Genomic DNA, 14,100 nt, shown 5'->3' with positions numbered 1-14,100 from the left:
TAACAAAAATATTATAGAATACATATTAATTGTTTTTTTGTATTAACCAATTTTTTTAGGGAAATTTTCATGAAGACTACTAAAATAATTTTTTTTATACAACCACACTTTATATTTAGTAGTATATGCCACAACCTAATCATCAATTTTTCTATTCCTAAATGTAGGAACTAAAAATAAAATTGATCACTCAAATACCATCAACAAAAATCATTCAATAACTTGTCCAAATTAATAATTTACTACTAGGAGATATCCTCTGCTTTAAGCACGGGTCAACATTAATTTTTTTTTTCAATATAATAATAAAAATTAGAATTGTTCTGTAAAGTTATTTTGTTTGAGATAATATTTATTTTAATTATCTATTAGTCTTTTTGAATACTAATTATTTTAGAATGTTATAGTATTTTATGTTTGACTTCTATTACAGTTTTATATTGTTTGTTTGTTGTATTTGCATTATTATTTTATGAAATATGAAGTAGTAATTTTAATATTATAATTGTGAACAAATAAAAATTATTAATTTATCATCAATCTAAATTTAATTTTACCAACCAGCCAATGTGGAAATTAAAACCCACATTTTTTATAGATCGAGTAATATATCTTCGTTTTAAAAAATTCAAATCACAACATATGCAGAAAAAATTCTGTATTTTATTAATCATAAGTATTATATGGAAATTCCAAACAATTTGTAAATAAAAGAAAATAAAGATGATAGGGGAATCATAATTTGAAATCTTACCAAAATCTTCGAAATTTAGTTATTAAAAATAATTATATTGTGTACTTGGATATAAAATCTTTGTTTTTGAAATTCTGATTGGTTTCTATTTTTTAAAAATATATTTAATAATTTTCGTCCATTCCATAATTTATTAGAGATAGAAAATATTTTTTTTCTAGATTTTTATATTTGATCTGTCAGCATTTTTTATTTTTCAATTAATTATATTTATTTAATTAATTAACTAAGATTAAGTTTTTCTAATGATAATTGAATGCAATTTTTTACACATTTTAAAGCTAATTTCATATTTGTACTTTTCGATTAATATAGTAGAATATCTGGAAGTTTTAGCTTAACATGTTAATACACTAATAGTTAAACTCATGATGACCAGCCACGGAAAAAAAAAACCAAGGAACAAAAAGACATTACCAAGAAAAAATGGCATTTGGAATGAAAACTGCAGGTTCTGTCAATGGCCATATGTCTAATGATTGTAGCAACGACCGCTATCGAAGTTGATGGCCGAATCCATATCCGACTGAGCTTAGCTGATTTTGGTGGAGGTTGTTGCAACGTGTTCATTAACACTTGTTGTTTTCCTAAACATTAACATAACTAGGTATGAAAGTACAACAGAGATTTGAAGGTAACATGAAGCTGTGAAGTGTTTTAGACGTCTGATATGCTGACGTGGTATGACATGCTGATGTGGAAAAATATTGTGGACACGATGACAAGATGCGTAAAAAGGAAGGAAGAAGAGATCAATATATATTCAAAGATATTGAGAATATATTTGATAAGAAAAGATAAAGGAATACACAAAGATCTAGGTTATAGATCATTTGTGGGGTTATAAGTAGACCAGGGCTAGCCGCAAAAAGAGCTAGCACTCATGGGATAAAAGTTGTGAGATTTGTAAACCTTCAAGCAAACACAAAAAGCTTTGAAGGTGAGTGTGTTTTAACTCTTTTAGATCTACACAGGGTGTTGTGTTAGACAGATAGGAGAGTGAGCTTAGTTTTCAAGTCTTGTAAGAAATGAAAGTTTTTATAAGATTGATTAAAGCGTTTGCTTGGCGCGTTCCAAGTGTTTTATTGTGTGTGTTGTGTTCTCTATACCTTTACAATTGGTATCAGAACAGACACCTGATAAAAAGTTCTGGTATATTTTTCAACATGTGAGAACTTGCGACTAGGGTATGGAGAAATCACTGGAGGTTGTTGCGTTACAAGGACCATTGAAACTGGATCCGGAATGCTTTGGTTACTAGAAAGTCTCAATCAAGCAAGTCATCTCAAGCATTGACATGTAAGCTTGGTTTGCAGTGGAGGACGGGTGGTCTCATCCAACTGAGAAGAATGAAGAAGGCGAACTGGTGCAGAAACACATAAAGAAATGGACAGCTGAAGAAAAGGCTGAGTCCAAGTACAACTCACAGGCGCTGTCGGTCATCTTCAAATCTCTGCCGAGAGACATCTTTAACCAAGTTCAAGGTTATGTGTCAGCTAAGGAGGCGTGGGATATTCTGGTCGTCACGTTTGAAGGCACATGCCGAGTTAGGCGCACAAGGCTGGACAATCTTGCATCTGACTTTGAGAACTTGCAAATGACTGAAACCGAATCTATGGCAGATTATTGTAGTCAGTTGAGTGGTATTGCTCAATAATCTGTTGTTATGGGCAAACGATACAAGGACAAGAAGCTAGTCAAGAAATTTCTCAGAAGTCTACCTGACAAGTTTCAACCGCACAGATCTGCTATTGATGTGTCTCTGAACTCTGATGAGCTCAAGTACAATAAAGTCGTTGGGATGATGCAGGCGTTTGAGATGCAACTAAAGAAGAAAGAGAAGATCAATGCTAAGTCATTTGCTCTTAAAGCTATAGAGGAACAGAGGCTTGCTGAATCTCAGGAGCTTGAAGACGAAGAAAAGGTGGGTCTGTTGGTTAAGAAGTACTTTCTCAAGATGGAGAGAGGTCAGCGAAAGGGAACTACATCACTCAGAAATGCTGATTCTGACAAGGGGTTCAGGAAGAGTAATAAGCCGGAGCGTCAGTATGCTGAATGTGAAGGGTATGGGCATTACAAGGCTGAGTGTCCAAATAACAAACGTAAGAACTCTTTGCAATGCTATGGGTGCAAGGGTTTTGGTCATACCAAGACTAATTGTCCTTCACAAGGTAATAAGCAGACGTCCTACATCACATAGAGTGAAAGAAATTCTGATTAAGATGACAACAAAGTTGAAATTCTGAACAACTTTGTGGCTCTGCTGGGAGTCATCGAGGAAGATGAAGGAGACGAAGCTCTGTTGTTAGAAGAAGACTTTGACAAGAAGATTGAATCTGACTCAGATGGAGAGGAGGCTGACTTGTCAATGGAATATCAGTTAGGGCTTCTTATTCATACTGTTGTGCAAAAGACTCAAGATAACAGTGAGCTGTCTGCCGAGAAAGATACTCTTCAGATGAACATTGCAATGTTGTCTAAGGAACTGAGTGAAGAAAAAGCCAAGTCTCTGCGTCTTGAGAAGCAATTGTAGGAACAACTGAAGAACCTCAGGATGCTGAGTAAAGGAACTAAAGATCTGGACATCTTACTCAGTACTGGACAATCAAGCACTGCAAAGTGGGGTCTGGGGTATTAAGGAATCAGCTCTGACTAGTCCACACAATTTGTTAAAGGGCAAAACACTGAGCAGAAACTCAAAGAACAACCTGTTGCATCAATCGCTCAACTTAATCAGTTCCCTAAGGTGAACCCGCATCACAGGCGGATGATTATGCAACGGGAGTTGCCTGGAAGACAGTCATATGGTTCACATAATTACCAACAGCCTGCTCAGCGCTCTGTTAGTCTCAGCAGGAGAAGAGGATGTTGGTATTGTGGTCATCTAAACCACTATAAGGTCCAGTGCTACCAGTTTCAGAATTGTGTGACAAATCTAGTGCAGAATGGTGGTTTATATCCAGCTGTTAGAAGAGTTAGTCAAGGGTCTGTCAGGAAAGATGATCTCTACTTCATGTTGCATACACATCGGATAGAACTAAGGTTGATCAGGCTAAATGATACTTTGACAGCGGATGCTCCAGACATATGACAGGTGCTCTTGACAATTTGTCTCATATAGAAGATGTTGCTGGTGGAAGAGTCACATATCGAGATGGAGGAAAGGGCACAATCCAAGGAAAGGGTGCAACAAGTGGTGACGCTCAACCACATCTGAAGGATGTGTTCTTGGTGGATGGTGGATGACTACACTCGCTACGCCTTGGTAAGGTTTCTTCGTGATATATCTGATACTCTTGAGTGCTTTCGTATTCTTGCCATGCAGATTAAAAGTGAGAAATGCTCAATCGAAACCATTCAAAGCGATCATGGTGGTGAGTTTCAAAACGACATATTTGAACAAATATGTGGGCATCAAGGCATTACACATCAATGCTCTACACCAAGAACGTCCGAACAGAATGGTGTTGTTGAACGTAAGAACATGACGCTACAAGAGATGGCACGAGCTATGCTGCATGGAAATCAGGTTCCTCATCGGTTCTTGGATGAAGCTGTGAACACAGCCTGTTATATCATCAATCGTGTGCATGTTCACCCAAGGACCAGTAAGACTCCCTATGAGCTTTGGAAAGGGAAAATCTCCAACCGTGCACTATTTCCATGTGTTTGGATGCCTCTGCTATATTCTGAATGATAAGGATCAGTTGGGTAAATTTGACTCCAAGAGTGATGAAGGCATCTTTCTAGGTTATTCTGGACATAGAATTGTCTTTCGTGTTTACAACAAACGTTTGCGATCTGTTCAGGAGACTGTCAATGTAGTGTTTGACAACACCTCATTCCTACGGGTTGCAGTGGTGCCTATTGTCTCTGACACAGACCTGGTAATTGATGCTAAGAAGTCTGTGCCAGAATCTGCCAGTCCTGTTATCTCTGACAGGCATGTTTCATCTCCAGATTCAATTCCTGTATCTTCTCAGGTTCATCGGAATCACTCCTCTACTGATGTTATAGGTGCGATTCAGGGGGGTAGAGTTACCAGAGGGAAGCAAATTGATTTTGCTCAGCTGGCTGGGAAGAAACAAAAGGTTGTCGTTCCGGAGTCTGTCTCTCAAGATTCCTATATAGTGCAATTTGCATGTTTTTTTTCTTCTATTGAGCCCAAGAATCACGTGAGGCACTTCGTGATGAGTTCTGGGTTGCTGCTATGCAAGATGAGTTGGAACAATTTGAACGTAGTGATGTTTGGGAACTCACCCAGCGTCGTGCTGACGTCAATGTAGTAGGAACAAAGTGGATATTCAAGAATAAGAGTGATGCTAGTGGCTGCATTGTGAGGAACAAAGCAAGGTTGTTAGCTTAAGGTTATTCTCAAATTGAGGAAATTGACTTTGGTGAAACCTTTGCTCAGGTGGCAAGGTTGGAGTCAATCAGGTTTATGTTTGGTATGGCATATGCTCTTAAGTTCACCTTGCATCAGATGGATGTTAAAAGTGCATTCCTAAATGGAATACTACAAGAGGAGGTTTATGTTGAGCAGCCAAAAGGCTTAGAGAACTCACAACATCCTGAGCATGTTTATCGACTGAAGAAAGCCCTATATGGTCTAAAGTAGGCACCACGAGCATGGTATGAGAGGCTGACTACGTTTCTAATGGATCAAGGATACAGTCGAGGGAGTGTTGACAAAACGTTGTTTGTTCTTAACAGCAACAACGACCTGATGTTTGTTCAAATCTATGTAGATGACATTGTTTTTGGTTCCACTTGTCAACCTCTCGTAAAACAGTTTATGGAGAGCATGTCTCAGGAGTTTGAGATGAGTATGGTGGGAGAGCTAAGGTACTTTTTGGGATTTCAAGTTGTACAATTGGCTGATGGGATCTTTGTATCTCAAAAGTACTTATGCTAAGGAGCTTGTACAACGATTTGGATTGGGAAAGAGTAAAGAAGCAAAGATTCCTATGGGCGCAAATGACTAACTCTCCAAGGACGAAGAAGGAGAGGATGTAGATGAGAGAATATACAGAGGAATGATTGGAAGTCTATTGTATTTGACTGCTAGTCGGCCAGACATATGTCTGTCAGTAGGGATCTGTGCACGCTATCAAGCCAAGCCCAAGATGTCACACTTACTAGCTGTAAAGAAGATCATGAAGTACATCAAAGGGACATTGGACTTTGGTATTTACTATACCAAGGATATCAACACCGGTCTGAGTGGGTATTGTGATGCTGATTGGGCAGGATATGGATGATCGTCGCAGCAAAAGTGGAGGGTGCTTCTTCATGGGCAACAACTTGCTATCATGGCACAGAAAGAAACAAAACAGTGTCTCTCTATCAACTGCTGAGGCTGAGTACATTGCGTTAGGAAGTTGTTGCACACAACTCCTTTGGATGCGACAGATGGCCTCTGATTATGGTATGAATTCCGATACTCTTTTAATTCATTGTGATAATTTGAGTGCAATAAATATTTCAAAGAATCTTGTTCAGCATTCACGAACCAAACGTATTGATATTAGACACCACTTTGTTCGTGAACTAGTTGAGGCGAAACTGATCGAGATTGACCATGTGAGCACTGATTTGCAGTTAGCTGATTTGTTTACCAAGCCTCTGGACTTCAACAGATTTGTAAATCTGAGGAAGTCCATTGGTGTATGTGAATTCTAACATGTTTTGCCTAAGCTGTGTTGATCAGAGACAGGAACGTGTGCTAGGACAGATCATGGAAATCCTAGAATATATAGAAGATCAACACTCTTAAAGCAACTGTAGGAAATAGCTGTCTGTCATGCCGGTCTATCCATCCTGTCAAATGTTGTCATGTTTTAAGGAGGTCAAAGAGCTGTGAAGAGACACACACATACATCCTCAAGAATAAAACTCTGATTGGATGACAAGTCTGATATCAGTGATTGACAATCTCTCGTGATGTCACTGATGTTCATAACGGTGAAACAGCTAACAGAAGGCTGAGAAACATATTAAAAAAAAAAAATTATATATGTGTGTGCTTTTCAAAGAGAGAATCTCCAGCTGCCTTAACATGTTGGATTGGATTGCAGACTAAAGGCATGCTAGTGTGAAAGACTACACAAATGCATCAAGTCTCCGAGCTTCAACAATTCAAGAGGTTGTGATAGCTCCTGGCAAAGGGTTCTAAAAAAAAGGTTGACACAACAAAGGTATGTTTAGTGCTTGTTTATGCTCATGTGTGTTTTTCTCGATCTGAGTGCCTTCATGTTCATCGTTAGTGGATGTGTGTATCAGATGTTTTGGTTCATGAACATATTCAGTTTTCCTTAAAGGGGTGAAGGATGTGATATATTAGGATCTTGTGATTAATGCAATTGAGATTAAAAAGGGGAAAAAGATCCGATGTACCATAACAGATTCATTGAGTGTTTTCAGGGTTGAGATGGTTGGTGAGCCGAGGCTTTACAGCCCAATAGGTTTCACGAGGGTGTATAAAAGGAGTGGCTAGGGTTTTGAATTTTTCTCATCATCCTTGCGATTTCAATTCTTTGTCGATTACGCTTCTAATCTCTTTTCTCCTCTAATTTTGTACTCTAACTTTTGATCACCATGAAATTTGTGTTTAGTGGCTTCCACTATTATTCTAGTTCAGATGAGGAGCTTCACGCCCCTCTGTCAACCTTCCCTCCGTTGTCTCCTTATGTTCCGATTGATCCTACCACGACGATGGTTGTCTACGAACCTCGCGACGAATCACCTACAGCAACTCTGGTGCCGAAGAATCCTTTGCCCAGGCCGGCTGCTGTCGAGGTGGATCACGACACATGCAACTCTTCGTCTTCTCTGCCAAGGAAGGTGCAATCTCGTTTTCCGGTGGTTGATCTCACCGGTGATGTCCCTGTGCCAACTTATCGAATCAAGGAATCTTGTCCCAGCTGCGCAAGCGACAATCAACTGCTGATGCCGACAGCCGCGACTTCCCGAGGTGCGGGCTCCAAGGACTTTGATCCCAAGCGCTTCGATTCGTTTGAGGCATCCCATAGGTATGGTTTTTTCGCCTCACGAACTCTTGCTCCAGAAGTCTGCTTTACTTTAGGAGCTGATGATCAGGCTAGGGAAATGATAGATATGGCTGGGCTGTTGGGAATCCAAGCTCAATTTGGGTTCCAATTACCGTTTCCTAGTCTCATTCATCAGCTGTTAGAGGCTCAACGACATGTTCCCAGTCGTCGACCACAAGACACCAAGAAGTCCAAGTGTAAGAAGACTGTCACATCTTCTGCTAAGCCAGACCTTCGTAGTGGGTCATCTGCAGAGCGCAAAGCCATCCGGTTGGCCATCCAAATTCTGCAAGGCGCTTTGGAAGCTGGTAAGTAGTCCCTTCTCTGTGTGCACTTCTATGTTGCTCTTAATATTTTTGACTAAACTGTGCCAACCAAGCAGGGGGAGATGAGTCTGATTCAGATGCTTGAGGGGGAGTTTGAGCTGAGGGGGAGATGTTAGCTGTTTTTATTTGCCTCTTGCAGTTTTTATTTTTTTTCGGACTTGTAGTTTAATTTTCTTTTCAGATTTGTGTCCTGACTTTAGTTTGGAATTTGAGACTTGTTTTAGATTTGTTTGGTCTCAGTGTTTATTTGGTGATCGTTTAACTGTTTGGTGCCTTTGAGCGATGTGATGCACTGTTGGTACAGTTGTGAATGCTTTTGGCTGTTGTTGTTTGTGTTTTGACAGGTTAAATGCAATGGATGCTTGTTTGACAAGTTCAGTCAAAAAGGGGGAGATTGAAAGTGCAACAGAGCTCTGAAGGTAACAGGAAACTGTGAAGTTTCTCAGAGGTCTAATAGGCTGACGTGGCATGACGTGCTGATGTGGAGAAATATTGTGGACGCGATGACAAGATGCGTGAGAAGGAAGGAAGAAGAGATCAAGATATACTCGTAGATATTGAGAGTATATTTGATAAGAAGAGATATGGGAAGATATTTTCTTAGGGATAAGTAATATTTCCTTTTAGTTAGGATACACAAAGATCTAGGTTAGAGATCATTTATGGGGTTATAAGTAGACGAGGGCTAGCCGCAAAAAGAGTTAGCACTTGTGGGATAAAAATTGTGAGATTTGTAAACCTTCAAACAAACACAAAAAGCTTTGAAGGTGAGTGTGTTTTAACTCTTTTAGATTTACACAGGGTGTTGTGTTAGATAGATAGGAGAGTGAGCTTAGTTTTCAAGTCTTGTACGAAACGAAAGTTGTTGTAAGATTGATTAAAGCGTTTGCTTGGCGCGTTCCAAATGTTTTATTGTGTGTGTTGTGTTTTCTATACTTTTACAAGGTTAACATTCGCGTTATGCGGCAAGATATATTTTAAAGTAATGTTGTTGTTTATATGTTTGATAGACAAATTAAAGGCTTCAAGTATTTCATATCTTGACTTACACAGATAATTTCAACTTAAGTTGATTTATCTTTCTATATATTTATATGTTGAGGTTATTTATATATATATATATATATATATGTGATAATAAGAGGAAATAGATGATGGAAAAACATCATCAAAGCTTAAATGTTTTTCTTTCCTCGTAAATGGAAATTTGTTAGCCACTTGTCTTTAAAACCAGAGAATCAATATTCAAGATGAAATATAATTCAACAAGAATATATGTCCATATAACGCATTATCTTTGACTCAGACTTTGAAATTCATGCTATTGGTACATGGCAGCTTCTCCTCCTAGCATAGTTGCCTCAACTCCAAAATTCAATGGACACTCTTATCATATATTTTGATCCACTATGAACACTCTTATCATACCTCTCATCTACATTTTTTAATCATTTTTTATGTTTTGCCGTTGTAAAAAAAAACTTTGTTAAAGTAAGTGTTTATTTGTGCCCCATGTAAACTTTCCTCCTGGATCTGTCACTGCTTTCAAAGTATCATTTAAATCTCAAAGTTTTCAAACTTTTGAATAAAATAGTTAAGTTTTGTTAACTGAACATTTCAGTTCCATTATCAATCTGACCAAAACAACATCGTTTTACAATAAATTAGAAAAAAAAAACTGAATCCAATCTGGATCGAACCTCTTACTCCGATGTTTATAACAAACACTCTGTCATCAAGCTAAGAGAATATTTAAGTCATGTTGCAAACATATTTGTATCTATACACAATTGATTAAAAATAGAAAATAAACTAAAAGATCAGTCATGGCTAAGCTCTTCACCACCGCTCGTTCTTCGCTTCCTCTGTAAACTCAAATAAATTCAAGCTAATTACGAAGTATCCAATGGTAATATAAATCTTGTGAACATCAATAGAAATAGCAAAAATGTAGTGATAAAATTCAAACTCCTTTTATTTTTTTATTATACAGACACAAATTTACATACGAGAAAATGTAAGACAATCCAAGCCTTAAATCACTTGATAAAGTCTCCAAATTTAATCTCATCATGGGCTACGAAACTCTAAAACACACACACAGACATATCACTAGTAAAAATAGAGCGTATAGCCATAACATCCACAAACCAGATATGGCATTTTTGGTCTGAGTTCGATTGGTTTCCAGTTCGATTGGTTTGTTTTAATTGTTGTTTGGTTCGGTTTGGTTCAATTAGGAACCCCTAAACCAAGTATATAAGTGGAGAAGCGCCGAATTAAGGGTTTTCGGGTGTTGTTTTGTCGCCATTGAGTGAGAAAAGAGAGAAATAGAGATAAAGTTTTGGAGAGAGTTTCTGTGAGATTTTGGGTCTGTTCTTGGTGTTTTTGGAGAGATCTATAGCGGTAGAAGGGAAAGTTTTTGCTGGGAACGAAGGGGGAGCTTTCTAAGGGTTTGGTTCCATCATTTCTCAATCAAATCTTCCTGTAAAAGAGGTGATTGCTTGACCATGGCTGATCTAAGCCTGAGATCTCTTTTTTTTGGTTGTTCCTTGTCTATTTGTGGTGTTTGCTTGCTTGGGTTTGTTGTTTTAGTGATCCCCATAGGTTCCTGAGGCGATTGGGAGAGTTTGAGACGGTTTGTGATGATTCGAAATGGAGGATCGACGTTCAGATTCGTGCATTTCGCGTCTGCAAAAGCAGTGTCGATCAACACTAGTGTGGTGTCGGTCGACACCTTGTTGTGTTAGCGTCGATCGACACCAGTCTAGTGTCGGTCGACACCACTCTTAACCGATTATGTGTTTGTTTGTTTGATGTGTTGATTGTGTTTATTGGCTCAACTTAACAATAGAATTTCAGTTGCTTGTGTGTATAGCCCAGTAGATGGGAGGATGGCCTCACTGAGTATTTATAATAATACTCATGCATCTCAATATGTGTTTGTGGTGCAGGTAAAGGCAAGTGTGATCGTGGAATCAGGGCGATGAGGAGGAGGATGTTCTAGAGGCTTGAATGATTGTGGTCTAGCTATTGTTAGGTTGCTAGTGTTGAGTTGATAGAATTTTGTAGGATGTTGGAATTTGGTTATTGCATTATTGGTTTAATGGAATTGTTTTGTTATCTGCTGTTGTGATTGTTGCTAGGTTGTTAGTGGGTATGAGACCACTAGTGAATTAATATTAAAAAAAAAACGGGAACANTTGTTCCTTGTCTATTTGTGGTGTTTGCTTGCTTGGGTTTGTTGTTTTAGTGATCCCCATAGGTTCCTGAGGCGATTGGGAGAGTTTGAGACGGTTTGTGATGATTCGAAATGGAGGATCGACGTTCAGATTCGTGCATTTCGCGTCTGCAAAAGCAGTGTCGATCAACACTAGTGTGGTGTCGGTCGACACCTTGTTGTGTTAGCGTCGATCGACACCAGTCTAGTGTCGGTCGACACCACTCTTAACCGATTATGTGTTTGTTTGTTTGATGTGTTGATTGTGTTTATTGGCTCAACTTAACAATAGAATTTCAGTTGCTTGTGTGTATAGCCCAGTAGATGGGAGGATGGCCTCACTGAGTATTTATAATAATACTCATGCATCTCAATATGTGTTTGTGGTGCAGGTAAAGGCAAGTGTGATCGTGGAATCAGGGCGATGAGGAGGAGGATGTTCTAGAGGCTTGAATGATTGTGGTCTAGCTATTGTTAGGTTGCTAGTGTTGAGTTGATAGAATTTTGTAGGATGTTGGAATTTGGTTATTGCATTATTGGTTTAATGGAATTGTTTTGTTATCTGCTGTTGTGATTGTTGCTAGGTTGTTAGTGGGTATGAGACCACTAGTGAATTAATATTAAAAAAAAAACGGGAACAGTTGTTTCATTTTGGTATCAGAGCCCTTACGGTTCTAGGACTAGGGTTCACTGTGCTTTTACTGTTGCTGTTTGGGATTTCATGCTAGAGTTGATTATGTGATTTAGTCAGTTGTGTGTGGCATGAGGTCCTAGAACATCCTCTTCGAGCCTACTTTATGATTCCACGGTGAGTTGTGTTCTTGTGTTATTAGAATTATGNTACGAAGTATCCAATGGTAATATAAATCTTGTGAACATCAATAGAAATAGCAAAAATGTAGTGATAAAATTCAAACTCCTTTTATTTTTTTATTATACAGACACAAATTTACATACGAGAAAATGTAAGACAATCCAAGCCTTAAATCACTTGATAAAGTCTCCAAATTTAATCTCATCATGGGCTACGAAACTCTAAAACACACACACAGACATATCACTAGTAAAAATAGAGCGTATAGCCATAACATCCACAAACCAGATATGGCATTTTTGGTCTGAGTTCGATTGGTTTCCAGTTCGATTGGTTTGTTTTAATTGTTGTTTGGTTCGGTTTGGTTCAATTAGGAACCCCTAAACCAAGTATATAAGTGGAGAAGCGCCGAATTAAGGGTTTTCGGGTGTTGTTTTGTCGCCATTGAGTGAGAAAAGAGAGAAATAGAGATAAAGTTTTGGAGAGAGTTTCTGTGAGATTTTGGGTCTGTTCTTGGTGTTTTTGGAGAGATCTATAGCGGTAGAAGGGAAAGTTTTTGCTGGGAACGAAGGGGGAGCTTTCTAAGGGTTTGGTTCCATCATTTCTCAATCAAATCTTCCTGTAAAAGAGGTGATTGCTTGACCATGGCTGATCTAAGCCTGAGATCTCTTTTTTTTGGTTGTTCCTTGTCTATTTGTGGTGTTTGCTTGCTTGGGTTTGTTGTTTTAGTGATCCCCATAGGTTCCTGAGGCGATTGGGAGAGTTTGAGACGGTTTGTGATGATTCGAAATGGAGGATCGACGTTCAGATTCGTGCATTTCGCGTCTGCAAAAGCAGTGTCGATCAACACTAGTGTGGTGTCGGTCGACACCTTGTTGTGTTAGCGTCGATCGACACCAGTCTAGTGTCGGTCGACACCACTCTTAACCGATTATGTGTTTGTTTGTTTGATGTGTTGATTGTGTTTATTGGCTCAACTTAACAATAGAATTTCAGTTGCTTGTGTGTATAGCCCAGTAGATGGGAGGATGGCCTCACTGAGTATTTATAATAATACTCATGCATCTCAATATGTGTTTGTGGTGCAGGTAAAGGCAAGTGTGATCGTGGAATCAGGGCGATGAGGAGGAGGATGTTCTAGAGGCTTGAATGATTGTGGTCTAGCTATTGTTAGGTTGCTAGTGTTGAGTTGATAGAATTTTGTAGGATGTTGGAATTTGGTTATTGCATTATTGGTTTAATGGAATTGTTTTGTTATCTGCTGTTGTGATTGTTGCTAGGTTGTTAGTGGGTATGAGACCACTAGTGAATTAATATTAAAAAAAAAACGGGAACAGTTGTTTCATTTTGGTATCAGAGCCCTTACGGTTCTAGGACTAGGGTTCACTGTGCTTTTACTGTTGCTGTTTGGGATTTCATGCTAGAGTTGATTATGTGATTTAGTCAGTTGTGTGTGGCATGAGGTCCTAGAACATCCTCTTCGAGCCTACTTTATGATTCCACGGTGAGTTGTGTTCTTGTGTTATTAGAATTATGTGTTGTTTAGCCTTCTGTTCTTGGTGATACAGATGGTTAGAGGTGAGGTTGCTATTGGTCGTGGTCGTGGTCGTGGTCGTGGTCGTTGTCGGGGACGAGGTCAGGTTCCCAAGGCCAGTGAGAGTGTGACCCAGAGCATGGAAAGTGAGGAGGTAGCAGAGTCACAAGTTCATCCTAGTGTGTCTGGAGACCAGGCTGGTTTGGATGACGACAGGGCGGATGGGCCTGGTGTCGGTCACGGTGTTGCCCTGGGTGTGGGGGTTGCAGCAGAGGGTGCTCAATGCAGGGGGGATGTCTTGTTGGGCTTGCTAACTCAGGTTTTAGTGCGGCTTCCAACAGCGGTGCCTCTAGTGGTTGGTGAGCAGGTTCCGGTAGTGCCGCCAGTGGTTGGTGGGCAGGTT

Source organism: Camelina sativa, chromosome 18, assembly GCF_000633955.1.
Source record: "Camelina sativa cultivar DH55 chromosome 18, Cs, whole genome shotgun sequence".
In the NCBI taxonomy this organism is placed as follows: domain Eukaryota; kingdom Viridiplantae; phylum Streptophyta; class Magnoliopsida; order Brassicales; family Brassicaceae; genus Camelina; species Camelina sativa.
This window is presented reverse-complemented; position numbering follows the sequence as displayed.